Raw genomic sequence first — 26,309 nt, 5'->3', positions numbered from 1 at the left:
TTTGCTCTTTCTTCATATTTCACTGTCGTTTTCCCCCTCTAAGTACCCACCCATTTTAAAGATATTGGTATGTATCTTTAAACATGTGTAGTATTATAAAATACGTGTAGTTTTTTTGTAAAGAATTATATGTGTTCTATTTAAATAGTATTTGTGCTATAACTCTCATCTTTTTTATGATTATGCTTTGTATATTTCTCCATGTTCAGTTAGTTCATTGCTTCTTACTGCTTCATAGTGTTTCACAGTATGCACCTACCATATTTTACTTATTAATTACATTTACTTATTGAATAATATTGGATGCTTCAGATGTATCTAACTCTGTACTTCCATTAGGGATAACAAAACATCCATGAATCTGTCCCCAATCAAATTTCTGCAAGTTCTCTGAAAAAATATAACCATGAGTGGGATTGCTATGTATATGATGACTTTCCAGAGTGATTGTACAATTTATACCCCCACCAGCAGTGCAAAAATTTCCACTCTCCCTGTCCTCTCCTATACTTTGTATTAGCCACCTTTCTAATTGCTGCCATTCAAATACTTGTAAAGTAATATTTCATTGTTGCTTTAATTTGTATTTCACCTCTTAATAATAAACTTTACCAAATCTTCATAGATTTGTTCAAATCTGTTCTGTGAACCACCGTCTAACCTTTTATGAAATTTATGAATGTTTCTCTTGGGTTTCCTAAGTTTTCTTGTTGCTTTGCTAGCAGGCATCCCCAAACTACGGCCCGCAGGCCGCATGAGGCCCCTGAGGCCATTTATCCGGCCCCCTGCTGCACTTCTGGAAGGGGCACCTCTTTCATTGGTGGTCAGTGAGAGGAGCACTGTATGTGGCGACCCTCCAACGATCTGAGGGACAGTGAACTGGCCCTCTGTGTAAAAAGTTTGGGGACCCCTGCAAGAGTATTTGCATATTTTGGATATTATCCCTTGCTGGTTTTAAACATTGCACAGATAGGGTGTGGGCAAAAATAAAGTAGGTTTACAGTTGTGAGTACATGGGTTTATTTCTGTATTATTTATTTATTATGTTATTTTCCATATAAACAACTGTAAACCTGCTTTTGCTCACCCTTACATTTTTTCCTATCTAGCACATGGTTTCTTAATTTCATATATGATATACTACCCTGAACAAAAATTTTAGCCCTAGCCAGATAGCTCTGTTGCTTAAAGCATCATTCTGAAGTGCAGGGGTTGCTAGTTTAGTCCTGGGTCAGGACACATACGGGAACAGATCTATGTTCCTCTCTCTCTCTCTCTCCCTTTCTCTCTCACTAAAATCAATAAATTAAAAAAATTTTAATTTTAATTTTGGTGTAACTAATTCCAACCACTCTTTTTTTTATTTATAGTTAGTGCTTTTGAGATTCTGTTTTTAAAAACTTTCCCTACACCTTGGTCACAAAGATTCTATTTCATATTTTCTTCTATTATCTTTATAGAGGTATCACTTACATTTAGGTCTTTAATTTATCTAAAGCAAAGCTTTGCTTAAGTTAGAGGTTCTTATTTTTCTCCACATAATGAGATAGTTATTTTAACATCAATTTGTTGTTTTTTTAAGTGCTTTTTTTTAATACAAACCTCTATCATAAAACAAGTCCTTACATATAAATTGAGAGCTATTTCTTAGCTCCCAATTGTTTCCTTCATCTATTTATCATCAATGGCATCATCACAATTTATAGTATGTCTTAATATCTGATGAATGAGAGTGACTAGTATTTGGCTAATCTTTTTCTAGGTATTTTTTTTTTTTTTACAAATTTTGGGACCTTTTGACACTCATTTAAATTTTAAATTTTGTTGTGTTTCTCAAAAATGCAATTAAAATTTTCATTAGAATTTCTTTTACTTTATATGTGAAATGAATTAATAACTTTACTAGGATAAATCATACCAACTGTGAACACAGTATATCTCTCCATTATTCAAATCTTATTTTATATGCTTTTCTATTTTTCCACTAAAAAAATGAGAATTTATATTTCTTAAAATAATGTATTATTTTTATTATAAGAATAATTTGTCTAAAAGGAGTGCTTTAATGCAGTGGTCCCCAACCTTTTTTGGGCCACGGACCGGTTTAATGTCAGAAAATATTTTCACGGACTGGCCTTTAGGGTGGGACGGATAAATGTATCACGTGACCAAGACAAGCGTCAAGAGTGAGTCTTAGACAGATGTAACAGAGGGAATCTGGTCATTTTTTAAAAATAAAACATCATTCAGTCTTAAATATAAATAAAACAGAAATAATGTAAGTTATTTATTCTTTCTCTGTGGACTGGTACCAAATGGCCCACGGACCAGTACCAGTCCCCGGCCCCGGGGTTGGGGACCACTGCTTTAATGAGTTGATTTATATATTTCTATTAATCTTGCTAAACTTTTATTAGCACTCATAGTGTGTTCATTCAATTGGATTTTTTGTATAGACAATCATATCACTTGCTAATAATGATTTTTATCTCTTCCAGTCCTAATATGCCTTATGCCTTTTTCCTGACTTAAAAGATATGACCTCTTTCTGAGTTCCAGAAATTGCTCCCTCTCCTCATTCCATTGGGCCTAAGGATGTTAACAACCCCTGTTGTTGCTACTGGGATACTACACTAATCTTTGCAGTTTCCCAACACCTTGTCCACAGTTTGTAAATAGTCTCTTTATTAAACCTTTCTTGATTATCTTAATTAGAATGTGCCATCTGTTTCCTTTGGGATTTTTCTGGGATGTGGCCTTATTTATATACTTGTGTAGAGAAAATCTATCCTCCCCACTCCTCCAGATTAACAAATAGTGATACTGTAGTTTGATGGGTATCCCTCCAAACACAGAACATATTTATGAGATATGTGACACGACACAAAAAATGTGGATAAAACAAAACTATATTTTTTTAAAAAGAACTTTTTTTTTTTTTAAAGTGATCATTTCTGGTCGCTATTAACCTCTCCTTATTTTTTTTTTCTTTTTTCTTTTGACAGAGACAGAGAGAGAATCAGAGAGAGGGACAGACAGGGACAGATAGGAGAGAAGAGAGATGAGAAGCATCAATTCTCCTTGCAGCATCTTAGTTCTTCATTGATTGCTTGTTCATTGATTGCTTTCTCATATGTGCCTTGACTGGGGGGCTACAGCAGAGCGAGTGATCCCTTGCTCAAGCCAGTGACCTTAGGCTCAAGCCAGAGACTCCGCATTCAAGCTGATGAGCCCGTGCTCAAGCTGGATAAGCCTGCTCTCAAGCTGGTAACCTCGCAGTTTCAAACCTAGGTCCTCTGCATCCCAGTCCTACGCTCTATCCTCTGTGCCATTGCATGGTCAGGCAACCTCGCCTTATTTTTAAAATTCTTTATTTTTTTAATCTCTGTACCTCTTCATAATTCTGGTGCTCCTTTAATCTTTTCGTTGACTGTATCTCTGTCCCCTCTCGTGGGTTTACCTTTCTAGGTTTGAGTGCCCAGGTTCTGTCCATAATTCTCTTCTCTCAACACCCTCTCTCTCTCTCTCTTTGAGACCTGTTCCTTGAGGAACTAAAATTATCATTGCAATGCAAATAATTCCAAAATTTGTCTTCAGCCCTGACCTCTCTCCCAAGTTTCTCCATTTTCATTACTTTCTGATGGCTATCCCCAACCTGAGTGTACTAACAGCAATTCAAGTCCAACAGGATCAAAAACAAATCCAGCCTGACCAGGTGGTGGCGCAGTGGGTAGAGCGTTGGACTGGGATGCGGAAGGACCCAGGTTCGAGACCCCTAGGTTGCCAGCTTGAGCACGGGCTCATCTGGCTTGAGCAAAGAGCTCACCAGTTTGGACCCAAGGTCACTGGCTCCAGCAGGGGGTTACTCGGTCTGCTGAAGGCACACGGTCAAGGCACATGTGAGAAAGCAATCAATGAACAACTAAGAAGTCGCAACGCGCAATGAGAAACTGATGATTGATGCTTCTCATCTCTCTCCGTTCCTGTCTGTCTGTCCCTGTCTATCTCTGCCTCTGTAAAAAAAAAAAAAAAAAAAAAAAAAAAAAAAAAAATCCATATCTTTCCCACGACACCAGTTCTTCGATCTGAGTCTCCTCTCTCCTTTCCTAATAACCCCAGTCTTCTTGTCTTCCCAGGTCAAAATTTTGGTGTCATACTTGATTCCTATTCATTACTTCTATTTAGAACAAGCTTTAGCAGCTTGGATAGCTATAGCATTCATCCAGTATGAATGCTACCACAGCCAAAATCCAGTATGATATTTTTATCCCAGACTCTCACGACCCTCTCAACTCAGCTCCCACTACTAGTTTTTCTTCCTGTTGCACCTAGCCTCCAATAGACTGATAGCCTAAATTTCCTAAAAACAAACAAAAAACTTCTATTTTCTGAATTAAAAAATAAAGGAATACCCAGTATTCACTCAATTTAAGTCTAAAGTTCATGGTTGGTTTCCACATGTCTCTGTTATATGACCTTAACCTACACAAGGCTTTATCCTAATACTTCCGCCATGCTGCAGTCATGGAGCCCTGGCATGTGCTGTTTTCTCTGCTTATGAAGTATTCCTCACATCTCTGCTGGATTAAATTCTTCAAAGTGCAACTCAAACCCTACTTCTTTAATGTGCCTCCCTTGAGACAGTAATCATATTCTACTTTACTTTATATTACATGTGTACTGTCATCTTGTTCACCAAATTAAAAGTTCTCTTAAGGCAGGGACTCTGTTTTATCTATTATTTTTACATTTTACATTTTTATTGATTAAATGTATTGGGGTGACATTGGTTGATAAGATTATGTAGGTTTCACATGTACAGTTCTATAATACATGATCTGTATACTGCATTGTGTGCCCACTACCCAAAGTCAAATCATGTTCCATCACCATATGCTTGATCTTCTTTACCTTTTACTACCCCCATCCCCCTTCCCTCTGGCAACCACCATGCTGTTGTTTGTGCTTATGAGTTTTTGTTTGTCTGTTTATTTGTTTGTTTAGGTGAGAGGAGGGAGATAACGAGGCAGACTCCGCATGCACCCCAACCGGGATCCACTCAGCAACTCCCATCTGGGACCGATGCTCGAATCAACCAAGCTATCCTCAGTGCTTGAGGCCAATGCTCAAACCAATTCACCACTGGCTGAAAGAGGGGAAGAGAAAGAGAAGGGAGAGAGGGAGAGGAAGAGAAGCAGATAGTCGCTTCTCATGTGTGCCCTGACCAGGAATTAAACCTGGGACATCTGCACACTGGGTCGTTCTCTATCCACTAAGGCAACTGGCCAGGGCCTGTTTGTTATTCTTGTTTGTTCATTTATTGTTTTCAGTTTTATATCCCACATATGAGTGGAAGCATATGGTTCTTGACTTTTTCTATCTGACTTATTTTGCTCAGCATGATATTCTCAAGATTCATCCATGTTGTCATAAATGGCAATATTTCATCTTTTCTTATGGCTGAGTAGTATTCCATTGTATATATGTACCACATCTTCTTTATCCAATCATCTATTGAAAGACACTTTGGTTGTTTCCATGTCTTGGCCACCATGAGTAATGCTGCAATGAACATTTGCAGATAAATGTTTTTGAATTTTTCAGGCAGATACCCAGAAGAGGGGTTGCTGGGTCAGATGGTCACTGTTTCCCATAGTGACTGTACCGATTTACATGTGAGTTCCTTTTCCTCCGCAACCTCTAGAACACTTACTTGCCCTGTTGATAACAGCCATTCTAACAGGTGTAAAGTGGTATTTCATTATAGTTTTGTTTGCATTTCCCTAAAGCTAGTGAAGATGAGCATCTTTTCATGTATCTGTTGGCCATTTGTATGTCTTCTTGGGAGAATTATCTGTTTAGGGCCTCTGACCAGTTTTTATTTATTGATTGGAGAGGAGACAGAGAGAGAGAGAGAGAGAGAGAGAAGAACATTGATCTGTTCCTAAATGTGCCCTGACTGGGAATCGAACTGGCAACCTCTGCACTTGGGGACAATACTCTAACCAACCAACCTATCCAGCCAGGGCTTGACCATTTTTCAATTGGATTGTTTGTCATTTGATGTTGAGCTGTATGAGTTCTTTATATATTTTGGATATTAAACCCTTGTTGGAGCTGTTGTTTGCAAATGTCTTCTCCATTCAGTTGTTTGCCTTTTAATGAATTTTGTGGGGGGTTTTGTTGTTGTTGTTCTTATTGTTCTTTTTTTGTTTGCTTGCTTGTTTGTTTTGCTGTGCAGAAGCTTTTTGTTTGATACAGTCTCATTCATTTATTTTTGCCTTTACTTCCCTTGCTTTTGGGATCCAATTTATAAAATCCTCTCAAAGACCAAGATCCATGAGTTTAGTACCTATGTTTTCTTCTATGTAATTTATTGTTTCAGGTCTTTTATTTAGGGCATTGGTTTCTTTTGAGATAATTTTTATATATAGGGACAAACAAGAAGGTTTGATACCTACCCTTCTCAAACTCTTCCAAAAAATTGAAAAAGAGGCAATACTTTCATTTTTATTTTCTTCACAATTCCTACATAATCCTTTCCACAAAATTGGTAGTCAGTAAATGTGCACTGAATAAATAATCAGTGAAAATATTAGAAAGAAAGAATCAAGTTTTCTTTCTTTTTTTTTGACAGAGACAGAGAGAGAATCAGAGACAGGGACAGGTAGGAACAGACAGACAAGAAGGGAGAGAGATGAAAGCATAAATTCTTCATAGCGGTTCCTTAGTTGTTCATTGATTGGGATCTCATATGTGCCTTGACCATGGGGCTACAGCAGAGCAAGTGACCCCTTATTCAACCAGCGACCTTGGGCTCAAGCCAGTGACCTTGGGCTTCAAGCTAGCAACCTTTGGACTCAAGCCAGTGACCATGGGTCATGTCTATGATCCCATACTCAAGCCAGCAACCCCACGCTCAAGCCAGTGACCTCAGAGTTTCAAACCTGGGTCCTCTACATCCCAGTCCAATGCTCTATCCACTGTTCTACCACCTGGTCAGGCAAGAATCAAGTTTTTTTAATGAAAATTTATAAATCATTTGCTTTTTGTTTTTTAATAGTTTTTCTTTCTTTTTGAATGTACGCATACCTATATTTTATAACAGTTGTTTATTTTACACCTTTAAAAGACTATAAATCCTACAGAAATCCAATACAAGGTATGATTGATTGCAACATAACTCATAATTGTTGTATGGTGTTTAATCAAAAGTAAGTGTGACTTTGGCACAAGCCAATTTTTCTTTAGAAAAATGGTAGAATAAAAAAATTTCACTCTATTGGGCCTTTAATTAAAATATCCTTTGTGATTATTTTCTCTTTAACAACACTACTATCCATATCCACATTTATCCAAATGGAATTGTCTTAATTGTATTTTTGTAGATAATCAGTGCAAACAAAAAAATAAATATGGTACCTCTGTCAGAAGTTGAATGTGTTAAGTGACCAGGTCATCTTAAAAGCTAAACTATATATGTAGTGTTATATAGTATATAAAATAAAAGAATAACCTGTTTCAAAGATGGAATGACACAGGTGACAATAGATCTGTTCGCTATTTCAGTATAAAAAAAAGATTTAACACCTTTCTTCTTTCCTTCTCCCTTTTCTTCCTTCCTTCTCTCCTTCCTTTCTTCCTAAGCCTATCCTATGTGTCAATCAGGCATTGGGGATATCAAGTAGAATAAAGACTTAACCCCTTCTTTAAAGGAGAGTCAGGATTATAAGCAAATGATAGGAAAATAACTTAAGTGGAAAGTTTGTGCCAGCTATAACAGTAGCACCAGAAAAGAAAATATGATTATACAAATACTATAGTTTTATCCTAGAGAACTTTTGCTAATCTGGTTTTCTGTAGCTTACTATAAAATATTACACACCAGACAGAACCAGAAAAAAAGAGAACATGTTATATAAGACTTAAGTATTTGAGTAATTTTATAATGGCTACACTGCTTAGAAAACTAATTCATTTTGGCCACATGGTGAGATCACTGGTTCAACGCTGAAGAAAAAGCATGCAGTATTACAGGGCCTGAAAAAATATATATGATTGCATTTAAAAGAAAGTGCTAGTCATTATTATTTTCTTTAGTCAAAAGGGAAAATATTTGTTTACTTAAGATTTTAATAGCATAACTTAGAATTCTTATCTCTAAGCTAAATAGAACATTTTAACTGCAAGCAAAGCCACAAAGCATTATTTCTCAAAACACACATTTAATTAGTTGCTTATTTACTTAGCTCTCTCTTCACTAAACTGTAAGCTTCTTCTAGGACAAAGACTATTTCCTGTTCAACTTTACATTTGATGCCTAAACACAATTCCTGGCAAATAGCAGCAATAGATACTTGTTTTTAAAAATGTAAATATAGACCTTTAGATCATTACTAGCTCTCAATATTTGAATTATATACCCTGACTGGTGGTGGCACAGTGGATAGAGCATAGACCTGGAATGCTGAGGTCCCAGGTTTGAAGCCTCAAGGCCATGCTTGAGCATGGGCTCACCAGCTTGAGCACGGTCCTTCAGTTTGAGCATGGGATCATCAAAATGATCCCATGGTCTCTGCCTTGAGCACAAGGTCGCTGGCTTGAGTAAAAGGTAACTGGCTCAGCATGAGCCCCACCCCACCCTCTCTGTCAAGGCACATATGAGAAGCAATCAATGAACAACTAATATGAGGCAACTATAAGTTGAAGCTTCTCATCTGTCTCCCTTCCTGTTTGTCTGTCTGTCTCTCTTACACACACACACACAAAAAGAATTATATAATACTCCTCATTTACACCTTTTCTTATCCTCTTTCCACTAATAAAAACAATAACAGGAGAGATTTCTGGACAGCCTAATATATAGTGTATGGGTGTTTCAACAAACTAAAGCCTCATGACCTACCAGGATACATTAATTCTAAGAGACGGGGTTGGAGAGAGAGAGAAGAAACTTCTTATTTATATTTGAACTCAAAATTGTATACTTTCTAAAAATATTCCTGTTGTTGGATATCTATGAGATGCCTTGAGAAAACAGAAAACTGCAAACATGGCCCTAAACTTCACTTAAAATGATTGCACTTATTATTTTTATTTTTCACCTCACTTTTACTGTAGTTGCTGTGAATGGCTTGAAACATGCAAAATATGCTAAGCAAGAAACTCAGCCTGTACCTGAAGAGTTAGCAGTTGAAAGGCACAAAGAGGCACAATGGATTTAAAAACCTCTTGAAGAACAGCCTTTTGCTGCATAGATGCCAGGCAAGACAGTGTGTGGCAGGAAAAGAGTTGGGGAAACTGCTTTAAAAACCCATTAACTAGGAATGTGAAAAAGCAAGGAACAATTGGGAAAGGAGGGAGGTGCTCGCTGCTTAAAAGGCTTTTAAACATGACCATATTTTTGTTGGCTTTTTGCCTGCGACATAAAATGCGGATGATGGGCTGAATAGCTAGCTGGGCTGCTGAAGGTGGAGTGAATGGAAGCAAGGCTAGAGAGTCAAGGCTGAATTTTGAGACGCACTCTGGACCGTGTGCAGCTGATGAGACGACTCTCAGCAATGATTTACCGCCATAAAGACAAAATTCAGTCAGCCAGCTCCATCACCCTTCCACTCTAGTGTTTGTCTTGATACCCTAAATATCTGTCTATATGATCTTTGCTGCAGATACTAGGAGTTAATGAATTAACCCGCTAACAGGCAGGAACAGAAAAGCCACAGAACTTAGACTTGAACAGCTGGCAGCAGATTCTGCAGGTGTGAGATGGGAATCAGCTCTGCATCTCCTCTATAGCACAATTTTCTCTGGGCTGTGGCTGGATTTTCTAGCCCCTTCAAGTCAAGCTGAGTTATAAGGGAGAGAATTCCATAGGGTCTTGCTCTGTGATCCAAGAACTCTAACCTTTAAAAAGGAAGCGATCTCCCTCTATGTTTAGACTGATAATAATACATACTGGTGGTGGCCTTGTAGGATTTTAGTTTCATATTAGTGAAAGAAAAAATACTCTAGAGGCCATCTTACTTAAATAAGAAATGGTGGATTAAACTACATGGCACAATAAATCAGCCTTCTTCAATTGGTGTCAAGGGGTGAGCCCACGAGCTTGCATGTGTGTGCGCGTGTGAGTGTGTGAGTGTGTGTGTGTGTGTGTGTGTGTGTATGTGTTTGAGGGAAGAGGGATCACTACTTGTACTGAATATATAAGTACCATAGCCTACTAAGGTCAAAACAGAGTAGGGGAAAGGAGAGAAATGGACTGCATGAAAGTGCATATTGCTTATTGACTAGCTTATCATATTCTTCTAATCCTTCCATTTGCTGGTAATGGACATTCAAGGCTAAACACATTGTAGCAGTTCTTCCAAACCTTTTCAACTTACAATGGTAAAAATACTAATTATGTAACACTCAGAAGTGTTCAATATGATCACTTGATTAACAGAACATTCTAGTGTTTCTTCTGCAAAGGGCCTTGGGTTGCCTGCAAAAGTGATAGTGACTCATGAGATTAATATAGAGAAAATTAATTTTATTTTTCTTTGTGACAGTGAATATGGCCTATACATTCAAATCTTTTTGACCAAACCCTATTATGAAGTATGTATTTGGAATAAGGATAGAAAAACTCGGAGATCTGAGAATTGTTTCTAGACAGATTTGAGGAAGGACAGATAAATGCCTTCTGTTATTGACAGTCGGAATGGAAGCGAGTACCTACTATTCATCTGAGTACCTACTATTCATCTCATCTTGGGTCTTCTCTTCCTGCAAGGCCACTACAGGTCTCTACAATCCTATGCTTCCAACTTCTCCTTCTAAAATCAAAGATCCTATGATTCAGATAGTAAAATATTAGCTATTTTCACACCTACAACCTATATAATTTTATTAACCAGTGTCACCCCAATAAATTTAAATTAAAAAATAAAGATTAGCTACTTTTAGATATACTGGCCTTATAGAGCTCTGAAAAAGTTCTCCCAATCCAAAAATATCTTCTTGGACTTTTTTTTTGAGGGTATAAAATTCTACCATTTGAAATTTGAGCATTTACAATAAGCCTTTGTCCTTTAATGACAAATTCAGTTTCAAAGCACAGCAAAAGTAAGTGAACATAAAAATCCAAAGAGATGTATACTACTTAATTTTTAAGTAAGTGCAGGCCAAAGATCAGAAAGGAAAATAGGAAAAAAAATTAAGTTACTTATGATGTTATGATAGTAGTATTATAGATTACATTTTCTTCTTTAAATTTCCCTTTAATGTAGCTGTATTAAACAACAGCATAAAAAATTAATATCACTTTGAAAGACTCTAATTCTGCCTGATAACTGTATCTTGCTATTAGGACCTAAAATATAAATACATAAAATTTAATAATAAATGCTTACTCTAAGTGGTATAGATAGACTGATTAATTGATTGATTGAATTTAGGAGAAAAGTATAAAACTCAACAAATATTCATTTACAAGTTAATGTTCATTATGGGGAAAGCACTTTGTTGGGTGATATAGAAGATACAAAAATTACCAAAACCTATGCCCTTCTCTCTTTAAAGAGCTTCTGGCATAAAGCTAGCAACTGTGAAGAAAGAACACATTATTATTATCTGTCATTAGTACATTATAGTGTATCCATTTATTAGCCATTTGTTTCTGATTTGGGAGAGTGGGAGGGGACAGCCTGGGACACTACCTAGGGAAGATCAGCCTGGATTAAGACCCTTAACGAAGGAAGATGAGGGCAGTGGGCACAAGCCAGGAGAGGCGACAGCACAAAGGAGGGAAGAGGATGAGAGCACGCTGACTGCAAACTGGGTCTGTTTCAGAAAGTCGATCAGAGCCAGCTCTGACTTTTGGAAATGATTTTCGTCATATAAAATGAACCCTAACAGAGTATTATTTCCATCAACCAAGGAATGCTGAGTAATCAAAGAGGAGTACTTATAGGCAAATATGCCTTCACATTCACAATATAAACTCTAAAATAGTATGCATTTTCTTATAAGCCACCACTAAAGTGAAGATTATTTTAGGGTAATAATTTTTGAAGCTCACTCTAATATCTGATGTTGCAGATATCCTTGTTTGATTATTCTGTTCCAAACGTTTTAAAGCAGGTGGAAAAAGTAATGCCCTTAGGGAGTCTTCATCACTTTTTTTAAAAAGCATTTTTTTAAAAGGCATTTTCCAAGTTGTTTGGGAAATAAGTTACTTTCTAATTTTTCCCACCTTTTCTAGACATCAAAATATATTGATTTTTCCCTCACTGGTAAAGAAATATGGCATTGAGAAGTATCAAATGAACCCATTTTAGCAGGCTTTGAAACAATACTACACAGCTATTATTTTTTAATTTTTTTCCCCTACACTTATATTTTACAGCTGATCACTTTCTTTAGGAAACACTAACGCTCACAGGCCCAAAATTTTCACTTGGTCTCTAACACTCCATTTAGTAATCAATACACTCTTTTGCCTCCCCCCCCCCCCACACACACACATCTTTATTCCCTGTATCTCTCACACTTTTTTTTTCTTTTAGTCACTTTCTTTCATTTTTAATCCTTCCCTTTGGGCCAAGTTGTCTGCCTTTTACATCTGTATTTACGTCCTCCTTCTTCTTCTCATTGAACCTTTCCTAGACCTTAGATTATGAATGTTGACATTTGCAACTCTTTTTTTTTTGCCATGGTGATCTCCCATTAATACAATTTCCTTCCTCCTGAAGATTATTCTAAGGAAGCATAATTCTAAGCATCCACAACTATTGCCCAAATAGAGATTCACTTCATTTTATTCTTCATCTGTATTATATCAAATGTGTTCAAGAATATGATTTTTTATCATTCTTACTCAGTATTTTCTGTGAGTCTCCTTTATTATACCTTTCTATTGCAATGCGGAAATTTCTGTGGTCTACTCTGAACTGAACATGGGACAGTGATAATGACCTTCTGACCCTACAGTTCTTCCTGGCTGTAGGTAGAATTGATAGCACTTTTTCAATTTCTCCCTTGTCTTTGCTTGAACATACTGGAATTACAACCTCTGACAAAGGTAACATCCCTTTTGTAGTGGAAACAAAAGGAGTGTGTAATGAATTGGTTAAGATTACACTGCATGTTTAGATGATGAAATCCAATTGCAAGTCAACTCCTTTATTTTCTCAGCTGGGCTTGGTCTTTCAATAAGACATTATTGACTGGCATTTTCCCCAACTCAGTGCTCTGAAATATAGTCTTGCTGATTCAAGTTCTTTAGACTGAAAAACCACTATAGTAATGTCGAGGGAATCAGATACAAGACAGTAATGCCCAGTGTTTTAGGATGAGCACTGTATAGATGATCCATATCTAGGTGGCACTAAAAGAATGAAGGGTCTTTATATTTATATGATGTACTACCCCTTTTCAAATTAACTTTAGTACTAAGATGGCAGGATGTGAATTATAGTTTTCTATGTCATTTCTCTGCAAAACTCTAGGGCTAAGAGGAGCAAAGAAAAGGAAGAAAATTTTTTATAATTCATCACTAAGATTTTGGTATACTGACATTATAAAGTGAATTTTTAATCTTTATGGATGTGGAATCAGTTAATGCCACGATTGTGTGGTATTTCAAACTCTATTTTTTAATCATAACATATACCATCTTTGGTTGCTCCAAACAGCAAATTATTGGCCTCTTTCTACCTTTCCCCTTATTTTATATGTACTTATATCTTTATGTAAAAAATATCACTTAGAATATTTCTTTTCAAAATGGTATAATACTGGTATTGGCTGCAAGAAATATTTAAAATGTGTGTTTTTCAAAGAATGATCAAATCATTTATTCATCTTTTAGAGAAAAATTATTCTATTCATCTCAATTATTTTTTCCAAGGACTATAACACTAATTTTACTCTTTCTAAAAATTAAAATAGCTAACAGTTTATGTAAGGTGTTGATAATTACCTATATTATTGTACTGCTATGACAGATGTTGGCAAAAAAAAAAAAAAGCCTAAAATGCCTACAGCTGTGCACTCCATGACATCTAGTTTATACTCAGACAGAAGGCTAACAGATGTTCTGAACTGTCACTTTGCCTAAATGTTTTTTAAAGTCTAAGGACCTGCTTTATAATTCACCAGGGCCTGGTTTGGTTTCACAGAGGTCCTCAGAATTCCCATCTGTGACAATTAATGTTAAAGACATTGATAAATAAAGCCGTGTTTTCCTTCTTCTTCAACAAATAGGCATCAGTTCATAGATGAATTGTGGATTGTAAAAGCTGTTTTTATATACATCTTAGTTGTGAAGTTCTCTCCTTAAACACAGATAGAATTGGGCCACCAGAATTCATGATCTGTTTTGAGCTAGGTGTATGGAAAGAGCCACGGAATCACCCATCCTTTTTATTTTTCCATGCCTTGGAAATAATGTTAACTATTTCCAATGACATATATTTTTCCTAGTAAATAAAAAAGTGATGTGTTATTTTTATTCAGCATTTTAATAACTCTGTTCCTAACAATAATGACTAATTGTGCAGCCTGTTAGGATAATGGAAGAACAAAATAAACAGCATTCACAAAGCATACAGCACATCTCCTGCTTGACACCCTAATACTTCCTCTTCCCAAACATACCTTCAGATCCTTCATACAGAATTACTGCCCCATGCAAAGGCCATCAATGCTTTATTTGCTGTTGTTCTTAATTTTAACAAGACGGATTCCTGTAGTACACTTGCTTAATAGTTTAAACATTGTTAACAATCAGGTGTTTGGCCTATCCTGTTTCTTCTCCATTCTGTATAGAAATATAACTCCAAATAGTACATCTTTCTGGGTTTGTTTCTAAATTAGTCCCCACACTTAATTATGAGGATGAGAGGGATGCCTTATTCCTCTTTGTTATAGGCTAAGCTCTCAGTAATCCCAAACAAAAGAGCCAGTTCTGGAAGATATAGGATTTGCTAGCAGGATTATGGTCTCATAGATAATGATGTGCAGTCAGCAGAAGCGAAGCTTTATTTTAATTCAAATAAGCTAGTAAACAAACCACTGACAAGTCTGCTGGTGAGAGTAACTGGCTGCTGTTGCCACATTGGCAGCTAAATTATAGAAAATCTATTATACCCTGTTCACCATATGTTTAATTTAATACAAGATACAAATTAAACCATCCATAATGTCTATTAAAATAACAATACATTTTTTTATATTTGAATGTCTTAAAATAATTTCTACTGACCTTTTAAAAGGTGGGTTTGATATAGGTGATTATCTGTAGGGGGTAATTAATAGAAGAAAAAAATTAATTGCCTTTTTGAGAAAATAAAAATATAAATTCTCACTGGTTTGCAGTTGTTAATAAGGTTAATTAGCAGCCATGTGTTTTATTATATTTCCCTACCATCCTTTCAGTTTCTGAGGCTGGGGTTTTAGGAATGATACTTAGTTTGACCTATGCATCAAAACTGTCCTCATGAAATCATTATCCTGATCAAGTCAGCCTATGGGTAACCTTAAACCTGATGCCAATTGAAACCTATATTAGGAAAATTCACTTAAACTCTAAGTCCAACTTTGGCACAGGAACAAGACATAGACTTTTATATTCTAGCCCCAAGTCAATCTCTTCACACCCAAAGATCCTAAGGAGAGCCAGAATTAAGAGGCTGCCTTTCAGGGGAAGGAAAGAAGAAAAAAACAAGGTCACACCTGTTCACAACCAATTTCCTCCTGTATCCACTATAGTCAGGAACCAATGATGCTTGCTTGAGTCCGTTTGGACTCAGTCCACCAGATTCTAAAGACCAGGCTAGGTTTTAGAACTATAGAGCTAGGTTTGAAACCAAGATCTACTCTTTCTCAGCTGTGTAACCAGAGCTATTTAACCCAGCTGGATAGATAGTCCCTTTACTCTGTTAAATTAAAGCAGGGGGAGGGGGTTATAATCTCAATTTTATAGGATTATTTTGAAAATAAGATAAGAAAAGGTATCTAGTACATAATAGATGTTCATTAAAAGTCTGTCCTTTCTTCTTTTTAACCTCAAATAGAATGTTGCTGTTTCTTTAAGAAAGAATGTTAGGAGAAGGGATTGGAAGGGGTGGTACAAATAGAAATTCTCCCTGGGCTCAGTTTCCTTGGATCACTAACTTCCTTCCACAGGGAAAATTCAAAATGGCATTCTCCTTGTCTCCCAATAGTCACCATAATGTTTCCTCTCTTTCAAGAATGTATTAGTAAGCCATCCAGAATAACTGCTCATCCTTGGACCTCTGAGAAGTAGACAGTAATCACTTTAGTATTCCTTTTCAAACTTTTATCTGCATACAGCTTTTGCACTGGGTCTACAAGTATATTCATGAGGTTGCACCATGTGAATTTTGGTTCAGATACATACCTATCAAATCCAACTCTGTACTGGTAATTTCAATATTGGATAAGGTGTACATTTGGAAAACGTACATGGTTATTCTTGAAGTCTAGAAGATGATGATATCTTATCCAAAATGCAAGTTAATTTATCTTAAATTGACAAAGAGGAAAATTTGGAAGCATGGTACCGGAAAGCATATGCCAGAGCGACAATCACAAGACAAATATCCCATGGTCCTTCCCCTTATTCCATCCACTACTCTGCTATTCAGAGGCTGAGAAATGAGATATTTCCATTTACTGAGACTCTGACATATTGAAAAAGTAAGAAATTGGACAAAAAGAGTCACAAAACTTGTGGCATATTTAAACACTTAACAGTTTAAAATTAATCTGTTTACACGTAAAAACAAAACGTGATTGCATGTAAAACTTCATTTTATATATAACAAAGAAATGTAACAAGTCCGTTGATGAACGCTCCCCATCAGCCTTGCCACCCCCTCCAACTTTCCTCTTAGTTATAAAAGGACACCCTTCCCGCGTCCCAGGTGTCAGTCTTACCATAAAACAAAGACTGAGGGTACCTCAGAGAGTTACAGAAGTTTGAACACGGGTGGGAAAGAAGGCCATGCTGGGTATTCGGCCACTAAGAAAGCAGGCCGCCTTCGAGCCTTCACTCCCACCTGCAATACCTCGACGGTAGTCGTGGCTCACTGAGTTACTTGCCATCGCCCTTCTATGCCCTCCGCCCTGGGGCCCGACTTTCCATTTCTGAGCTCCTGGAGGTGACTCGGGCGCAGCCTGGGAGGACGCACCTGCCCGCGCTCCCCAGGATTCCGGGGTCACGCGGGGTTCGCGTTTCCGCAGGCGGCGGCGCCCTGGGAACAACCCAGCTGGCCTCGCGGGGAGCCGCCGACCAGCGGTTCCCGACGTCACTCTGACATCCGAGTCTCCTCGGGGAGCTCTTGCCAGCCCGCCTGCGCCTCCCTCGGAGCAGCCCCGAGGCCGGCAAAAACGCACGGGCAAGGGCGGCCCGAGAGCCGGTCTCCGCTGTCGGAGCCGGCCGGTCGCGCAGGCCTCACGGGGCTGGGCCGTGGCGGCGCCGGGACGTGCGGGCCGAGAGCGCGGGAAACGGGGCGGCGCGCGAGGGCCCGCGGGCCGCTGGGGGCGCAGCTCCTCCTGGCCCGGGGCGCCGCCGGCCGCCGAGCCTCCGCGCCGCGTGGCGTCGGGTGGGGCTGCTCTCCCGCAGGGCCGCAACTTGGAGGCCGCTGGCGGCTCTGGGGACGCGCGCACCCTCAGCCCGTCCCCTCGGTCGCCCCTCCTGGGGCAACAGTAGCTGGGTGCCCAGAAGGCTCGCCCGCGCTTTGCGAAAGCAGGGCCCGGCCCCTTCCCACGCGCGCGCGCCCGCGGGTGAGGCTTCAGAATCCAAAGAGTTTGGATTGAAAGCAAGTCCTTCCCCGGCCTGGCTCCGCTCCCCCGTCACTTGGAATTGTGCATCAAGTGGCAGTGTCGTGTTGTGTCGTTTTGTCTAAGTGAATAACTGGATGGTGTTGAGTGGACACCACGTTCACGGCCTGCAGAATAGTCCCGAGCACTCGCGGCCATAAGCCCCACGGGCTGGGGGAGCAGCGCCCCTCCGACCAGGCGCGGGCCGCCCCTCTCCGAGCCCCACACCTGGCAGCCGGGCGGCCGAGCAGGGGACGTGAAGGTCGGCCTACCGCCCGGCGCGCCAGCGCCCCCAGAGGCGTCCACGGGACTCCGAACACCCGCCCCGGAGGCGGCGGCCCGAGAGCCGGCAGCCAGGCCACAGCGTCGGGGGCGCCGGCCGAGTCCGTCCTAGTTCCACTTGGAGCGGATAGAGCGGCCAGTTGGTAAATGCTTGATTGCTAGTAAATAGGAAGATACAGCTTTCGCCTTAGCTGATGGCTAAAGCATGACACTGTGCTATCTCCGTGGAACTCGTATTTCCGGACCCTGATTGTGCGTATACTGTTTCCTTATGAGAAGCACTCACCAGTTTAAAACCAGGTCCAGGGTGCCTCACTTGCTGAATCCCTTCAGCCTGTAGTCCGCTTGCATCTTCTTTTTTATCCTCTCTGCACCTTATCTTTTCCTCCCTCCCTCCATTTCTTCTCACTCACTCCTTCCGTCCTTCCCCTCCTCCCTCCTTTCTTTCCTCCACCATCTTGAGTGGTTCCTGCTGAATGCCACTCTCACAACCACATCCCCAGCCTAGGAGTGGCCAGATGAACTCCCCACATCTCCCAGTGTGGCTTGCACTTGTGAAATTGGAGAGTTCAGATTTGGCCCCAAAGCACTTTGGATTGGTGAAGTTTCCCATTCAGACAGAGTCCATAGATAGGTTCTCAAGGATTTCCCCAACTGGTCAGAAAGCGTTTCTATAGCCTAGAATAATAATAATTATTATTATTATTATTATTATTATTATTATTATTATTATGTTTGCTCCAATGAGAAAGGAGCTGACTTGTCAGCTTAGTTTCTGGATAGAGAAAGATTATTTTAAAAGTAGTTTTCCAGTTGCAGACAACTAATTCTTGACTCCCTCACCTACCAAGGCAGGTTGTCATTTTGGCCCTTCACATTAACACATTCCGCACTTTTTCAAGGCTTAAGTCTTCCCCTGTGTCAGATAGAATGCATTACAGCTTTTGAGACAACTTTTGGACACTTGCCCACAAAATCTTCCTGATCCTTCACAAGAGAGTGGGGCCAACTGAGAGATTTTAAACTTCCTATGTCTGGGATTAAACGGATTCAATTGATAAGGTTTATAAAGTTTACTCACCTTTAGTCACATTTGACTACTCACTGATGCCCTCCCATCTTATAGACAGACTTAGATTCGGCCCAAACCCCTCCCTCAATGGAGAGTACAGCAGTTCAGATTCTTATTTCAGTTCATCAAAAAGAAAAATAGCTTTTAATCAGGTTATAGCATCCTTTATAAATTTTTCTGTTCAAGGAAAAAAATATGACAAGGGAAGCAGGAAGAAATCGTTCCATTATTTCAGTGGATTTCATTTTGGTGCAAAGTTAAGAAACACAGGATTAAACATTTTAATTTTCCCTTTCCCACTCCACCTTTAATGGGAGAAGTATTTCTACTATTGACTTTCAATTTTGCATAATGTCTCCCACCTTTCCTACAATACCAGAAGTAACAAGAATATATTCCTCAGCCTGCTCTATTAAAGGTCACTCTTGATTTATACTTATGCCCCCCCTCCCTCAATACACTCATACTTATACAAACACATTTGCTTGATCCAGACAGTGTTGGGATGTGTGTAACTCTTTTAGTATTGCCCTGACTTTCACTCTTTTGAACTGATAAAGTGTCCATCGTTTTGTTGTTTGTATTTGTTTTTCAAGTTTCATAGGAAAGGTTTTAATTGGTGTCTAATAATAGTCACCAACAATCTGTTATTAGATGAGTTCCAGACCAGTTATAAACCAATAACATTATTGTTGCCAAAATGGAAAGTGGAAGCTAAAGTCATTTTTGTCAAGGGATTCATTTGAGTGGTTATCTTCCTCTTATTTTGGATGATTTGTGGGAAGAAAGGGAGGACTAAGTAGGGCAGGGGACAAAGATAGAGACCCAATGAAAACATCTTTTTAAAATTAAAGCCATCTTCCCCAGACTGTTATCTTGCCACAAATGAAAACACACAGAGATGTCAGAAAAGTGGATTATTGTCACTCTGGGCTATTGGAGGCCCTGAGAGCCCTGCCATCAATTCCTGTAGAACAGTAGATCAACCTAGCCACCTTCCCCTTCCCTTGCAACACCCTGCCTGCCTAATGGGCAGGACTCTCAAAGTTGGTATCAACCGCAGCTAAGTCTAGGTGGCAGGGCTTCTCCAGTGAAGGGAAGCTGATGCTTTCCATGGAACTGAGGAAAAAGGGTGACTGGAAGAACAAGCCTGAGGGGATAGGGTGCTATATAACAGGAAGGCTGTGGCCACCAATCCCCTGACAGGATAGTGATCAGTGAGTCAAAACTAGCTAGCAATGTGTGAAAGAGAGCCAAGAGTAGGACTCTTTGGGTGCTAGAGACTAACCTTTAGCTTGTTCCACTCCTTCTTCTGGGCCCTTATCCTAGGATGGTAAGGAAACATGCCTAGCCCTTGTCCAACACAGGCATGGGTGGGAGCTTGCAGAGATCAGGAGACACACCTCAAGTCCTCAGTGATCTGTGTGTCTGGCTCATGCAGTTGTGCATGGTCAGCAAGAGATGGGAGAGGAAAACCTTACTAGTTTTCTTCTGTTGCTCTCTCTGGGGTGTGTGTCTCCTCTCCCCTAACCCTCCACCTCTCCTCATCAGGATCAAATAGAATTGAAACTACATTGCCTTTGCCTGCGCTGAGCCTAAAAATTCAGGATTTGATAAGGTTGCTGCACCATTGATACAATTGCAGATTTTTTTTAAAGCCTTCTCAAAGAGACAGATGTTTGGGTTGATTAAGAATTGAGGAAAAAACCTGCAGCTGCACCAAGGAATAATTTAGTGGACAAATATTTTAATAAAAAGATATGAAGAGATCAGCCCGACCTTGCAAGGTCTTCTGCTTTAAAAAAAATCTTTATCAAACTCCTATTCTATGGCTTCAATAAACAGAACCCATTACCTCACGGCATCTTTTGTTGGCCCCATACAAGAGAGAACAAAATGGTTATTCAGGGGAACGCTTTCGATTTTTATTGTGGGTAGCCTGCACAAAGAGCCGTGTTATTGTATTTAAAAGAACCATCTGTAGCAGAAACAATGGCATCAAATTATCTTTGAATACCCACTGAAAAAACATAAAGCTTTTTTTTTATTCTTCTTCTGTACGGTGGGGGGGATAGAGCAGTGTTAGGATAACTGACTTTTTTGTTGTTCTCTGGGTGCATTCTTCTCGCTCCCCCTCTCTCTCCCCCTCACCCTCTCACTCCTCTCTCTCCCTCTCCCTCTCTCTTTTAAAAAATCAGCCATTTGGGGTTTTAAGCCATAAACGATTTTTCTTGTTGCAGGGGATTGCAGTGGCAAAGCTAGGCTAGGTCTTGGAGGCTGGTGTAAGGCGAAGCGGGTAAAGGCAGGAGGCTGATGGAGAGACTGGGGGGAAGAAAAACCGAAATGGATTCCCGGTGCCTTGCATGGAGGATGAGAGGGGAATTGCAAGCCCCTTCAGCTGTTCTGTCCGGTGAGAAGTGATCTAGCTTGGGCTGACAAGAGGCTCGGGAGCCTTCACGTTCTTTCGCTTTTTTACCTGCCAATCAAACTGCTACAAGACAACACCCTGATCTGGCATGGACATGTAAGTAGTTTGCAACCCAACTTTGACATTCACTGCTAGCTCACTCCTCTCCACCCACCCACCCCCAACTCACTTTCTTCCCTTCTCATTCTTTTTTTTTTTTTTTAACCTTTAAGAGATCTGGAAATATACCCTTTGTGGCAGTCATTTAACACAGGCAGATTTAAGTCTGAAAGCATTAACTTTTGGAATTAAACGCTAATTTTGATTTTTTTAACAAATGCAGAAATGAAGTAACATTTTTTTATTCTATTCTGAACAGTTTTAATGCTGAATATAAGCAGTTTCCTTGCAAGGGTGTGTTTGTTTCTTTTTTGTGTGTGAAAATGAAGAAATCCGTGATCCCCCAAAGAGAAATACAGAAATGAAAAATTCAGGCTTCCATTTTAACAATGTTAAATTCTAGCATTTGGTCCCTACAACGAACCTTCTCCAGACCGAGATTACATCGAATGCAAAGAGTGATGTGAGCCGAAAGGTACATGTCAATAAGGGATTGCTACTATTTCACCTAGCGTCTACCTATTTTGGTGGTGGCTGGGGGCGGGGGGTGGGGGGGGGGGCGGTGAAAAAGAGAAGGAAAAGGACAAGCAACACCTCGTTCTTAGGAGACATTGTTGTTGACATCTAGAGATGCAAGAGGGCAAGATAAGCAGGAAATGTTACCTGAGAAGGAATTACAGACCTTGGCGAGGCTGGAAGCTAGGGGGGCTTCTCGGGGAAGTTGTGCGAGGGCTGTTAGGGGCTTGTTCTCTGGCGCCCTCTAATGGCAATTTGAACCTATGTTTTACTTTCTTAATTCAGAACTGGGAAAAGCAGCTGGGTTTTTGTTGCTGCTGTTGGTGATATTTTTCTCCTCAGACTTAAAAACTAGACACTATTAGTGGAGTAAATGATTGTTTTCACCCCCAGAAACTTATGTATAGGCCTTAAAATTATCAATATTTTCTCCTCAAGCATTCCCTCCTCTCCCAAAATTTTGTTATACTAATAGAGGAGGAGAAGCTAATGGTAAATTGATTTAGGAAGGGTGGCCCGTAACCAATTAATAACTCGGGGAAAGGGATTCCTTTGCTACCTGGACATCATTCTAACTCTTGTAATATACTCGAGAGATACAGGGGGTGGCGTAGGGGGTAGGGTGGGGAGGGATGATTTGGAAATTGCAGATTCTGACACAGGCTCATTATAATACAATTTAAAAGGGGCTCTTAGGAACCTCTGTTATTGCGACATGTGGTGGTCAGGGGGCTTTCCTTCCCGCCTCCTTTTTCTTTTTTCTTTTTCTTCTTTCTTTCGTTCTTTTTTTTTTCTTTTAATTTGGTAGATAAAGGTTAATCTTGGGCTGAATGATAGAGCTATGATTGACAAGAGAAAAGGTGTTGAGGGCAGGTCGCGCTGTCTTATTTACAGCCCACTGCTTGCTGTAGAGTCTTTGTTAGAACTGGAAAGCTAATTTAGTGCTGATCAAAAGCACCACAGAGTTAAAGGACTGGTAATGACGGCTAATTTCATTTCAGCCTCATGCATCCCCAACTGCTGTAATTAAAGACACGCTATTTAAATACAGGTGAAGGGTGTTTTTTTTTTTTCTTGTTTTGTTTTGTTTTAGTTGGGGAGGGGTTAGGTAGATACAATTTTATTTAGATTTCATCTTATACATGGGTAGTATGTAGTCCAACATCAGATTTTTTGTAAGAGCCGCTTCATGTCAGTTATACCTGGCTTTGCAGAATCGGCAGTGTGAAACGTGTCAGTCACATAAAAGCTCCTGTTTAAAGAAAGAAAAGGGGGGAAGGATGCAGAGGAGTAACTGTTTGGGGGGGAGAGGGATTTAAATATTTGGGTCTCTTTTTTTCCCTCCTTCAAATTAATAGAAGGGCCTTCGAAATAGCTAAAGTATTTGAAACTTGGGCAGGGTTAACAGGCCAAAGGGATCAGTGTCAGCTTTTAAGACTTCTAAAAAGATCATGTGAACAGATGGAAAAATATATTTTTAATTAAATAATTCCCCCACACTATAGCTGCAGAGTTGGCTCAGAAACCGTGTAATTCCTCAACCGATAGGAGTTTCTTTATGAGAACATCAAAGCATAAAGAGCTCTACATTTTCGTAGTTGGTTAAAATTGATAACCACCCCCTACACACACACACACACACACACACACACACACACACACACACACCACACACACACACCCAAAAAAAGAATTTAGCCTTTAATCTCTTTTTATCCACAAAGACTAAAGCTCTGTACTCGACCCCGCGAGCGGCTTTCGCTTTCCTGGGCTGAAATCGGGCTTAGATGTGAAGCGGCGCTGAGCCGCTGCGCAGGTTCGTGCCCAGCGCCCCCTGTTGGACACAGTAGGAGCTGCGCAGCGCCAGTCCTGGAAATCGCTAGAACCTTGCTCTGGGGTTAGATACAACTCTTTATTACCCTCCAAAAAGAGGATGGGGCGAAGAAACAAGTTTTTATATTCTTTAAAGATAATAACCTTAATCTAATAAATATTAAAAGGAGATAATACAATTTTAATTCAGTTTAAAAGTAAAGACTGACCTATTCCTGCAACTTACATCCCAGCCATTCCCTACCCCCCTTTGGGTTTGGGACTCTTATTATAGATTCAGCGACAGTAAAACAGGTAGAGAAGTATGATTTAAAATATTTCTTCTGTAGCAGGGAAGAACCAAGCCATAGTTACATCTCACGTTCAGGTTGCATTCAAAAAATAAAACTGAGGGTAGTGCTTGCCGTTTGGACGTTGTCAGCAGCTTTTTGAAGACCATTAGAGGTCCTTCAAGTATTACAACTGAATCTCTGAGTAAACAAAATATTTGCTCCTTTTTATTTTATTTTTTTCAAAATAGACTTTAAAAGCCAGTCTGTTCTTTGAATGTTCCCATCTCCCAAACCAATCTTGATCAAACTTTTCCTTTCCAGCTAGCGGATAAATTCCAGATATTACTTAAGAAACAGGTGCCTGACACGTTTCTTCCTTTATCTCAGACTTAGGATTTCAGGGAAAGTGTACCCATGATAAAGAATATTTTCTTTTGAAATTCATCATTTTTATTGACCAGGAATTCAAATTATCCTAGGGGAAAGAGGATTGTTTTTACAGTACCTGTCTACATAAGAAAGAGCTTTGACTTTTTCTTTGGTCGGCAAGTGAAAACAAAAGTACACGCTGCATTCTTTCGGACAGAGAAACTAAAAATGAGACATTCTTTTAACTTAAAACAATGGGAAAATAATGGGTTTATTTAGGTGTTTAAAATACAGTAAAATGGAAACAACTCGTGTATTAAATGAGCAGATATGATCTCAGCAAGGTGTTTTATGATTGCGATCATCAGGGATGAACTTACAATTTTCATTTTTAGAATCTTTAGGTAAAAACCTTAAGAAGTTTAGAGCTTGCTTTTTTTTCTTTGAGTTTGCTAATTGAAAGAAAACAGCTAAATGTTCAAACAATTACTTTTTTAAACATTTTTACTGTGGCTATGAAAGTTGTTCATGTTGATCTTAGGTTTATTTCTCCCACCTTCCCAAATCAGCAGATGCGAGATTGAGTTTTAGGAGGAATTGCTGAAAACAGTTTAGTGCGATGAGAGATGACTTCTTCATCTGATTCCAGAGTTGAATCTCAGCTTAAGTCTCTCAGTAAGTTAGTTCGGATATTGTGGCAGGAAAAGAATCAAGGTTTTTGATTTCGGAATTCTATCGAAATGAGCAAGCGGGGTTCCCTGCTACAGACACACCCCTGCCCCTTGTTTCACCAAAGACCGGTACCACTGCAGTGATATTAAGTCTGGGTCAGCTTTGGAGCCAGCGCCAACCCCGAAAGGTAACAAGCGATACTCTGACATCCGCGGTCCAAGGCTGCCCGCGGCGTGGGGAAGCCGAACCCAGCAGAACCTCTGGAGCGACCCACAGAATAGGGTGTACGCCTGCAGTTCGGAAACGATGTAGAATTTGCAGTAGCAGAGGCTGGGAGACTTCGGCCCGTTCCGCCCCCTCGGGGTTCCAGCTTGCAGCGAGAAGCCGGGGGGAGGAGCCGCACCTGGCTGCGGGCAGTGAGTCCCCGACGTCCAGGGACCCCAGGGGGAAGCGAGCTCCTACTTCAGAAAAGAGAGCTGAAGAAGCGGGTGGCCAGGGCCTGGGCAGGCCCCCGGCTCTCCCCGAGCAGGGTCGTTTCTGTGGCTGGAAGCGGCCTCAGCCCCAGCCGGGTCCTGCACCCCACCTCCGCCAGCAGCACGGCGGCCTTGCCACCTCGGGGACCGGGGAGGAGGCGGAGAGGACGCCTGAGGAGCAGGGAGGCCGGGCTGCCAACACGGCGGCCTTGCCACCTCGGGGACGGGGAGGAGGCGGAGAGGACGCCTGAGGAGCAGGGAGGCCGGGCTGCCAACCGCAGCGCCTCCCCGCGCCGCCGAGAGCCCTTCCAGGGGCGGGGCGGCCGTGTTCTTGGTCTCTTGTCCCCGCGTCCAGGCCTGAGCCCACGCCCGTTGGCTGGGCGCCCTGTTTTGTAAGGAGTCAAACTCGCCCGATTCCGAGGGCGACCCAGGAGGATGGGCCAGTGTCGCTTGGGCCCAGTGAG

General features: G+C 40.3%; 1 long non-coding RNA gene across 6 annotated transcripts in view; it reads left to right on the top strand.

Annotated features, from left to right (window-relative positions):
- Window positions 1-26,309, top strand: part of LOC136379855 (uncharacterized) — a 127,404-nt gene that overhangs the window by 61,778 nt on the left and 39,317 nt on the right. For all 6 annotated transcript variants that reach the window (XR_010746808.1, XR_010746809.1, XR_010746811.1 and 3 more), the window contains exon 3: window positions 21,424-21,707. This is a non-coding gene — a long non-coding RNA (uncharacterized lncRNA). The remainder of the gene's footprint in view (window positions 1-21,423; window positions 21,708-26,309) is intronic.

This window comes from Saccopteryx leptura, chromosome 8 (assembly GCF_036850995.1).
Source record: "Saccopteryx leptura isolate mSacLep1 chromosome 8, mSacLep1_pri_phased_curated, whole genome shotgun sequence".
NCBI lineage: Eukaryota > Metazoa > Chordata > Mammalia > Chiroptera > Emballonuridae > Saccopteryx > Saccopteryx leptura.
Note: the sequence above shows the minus strand (reverse complement) of the source record. Positions and strands in the feature narration are given on the sequence as shown.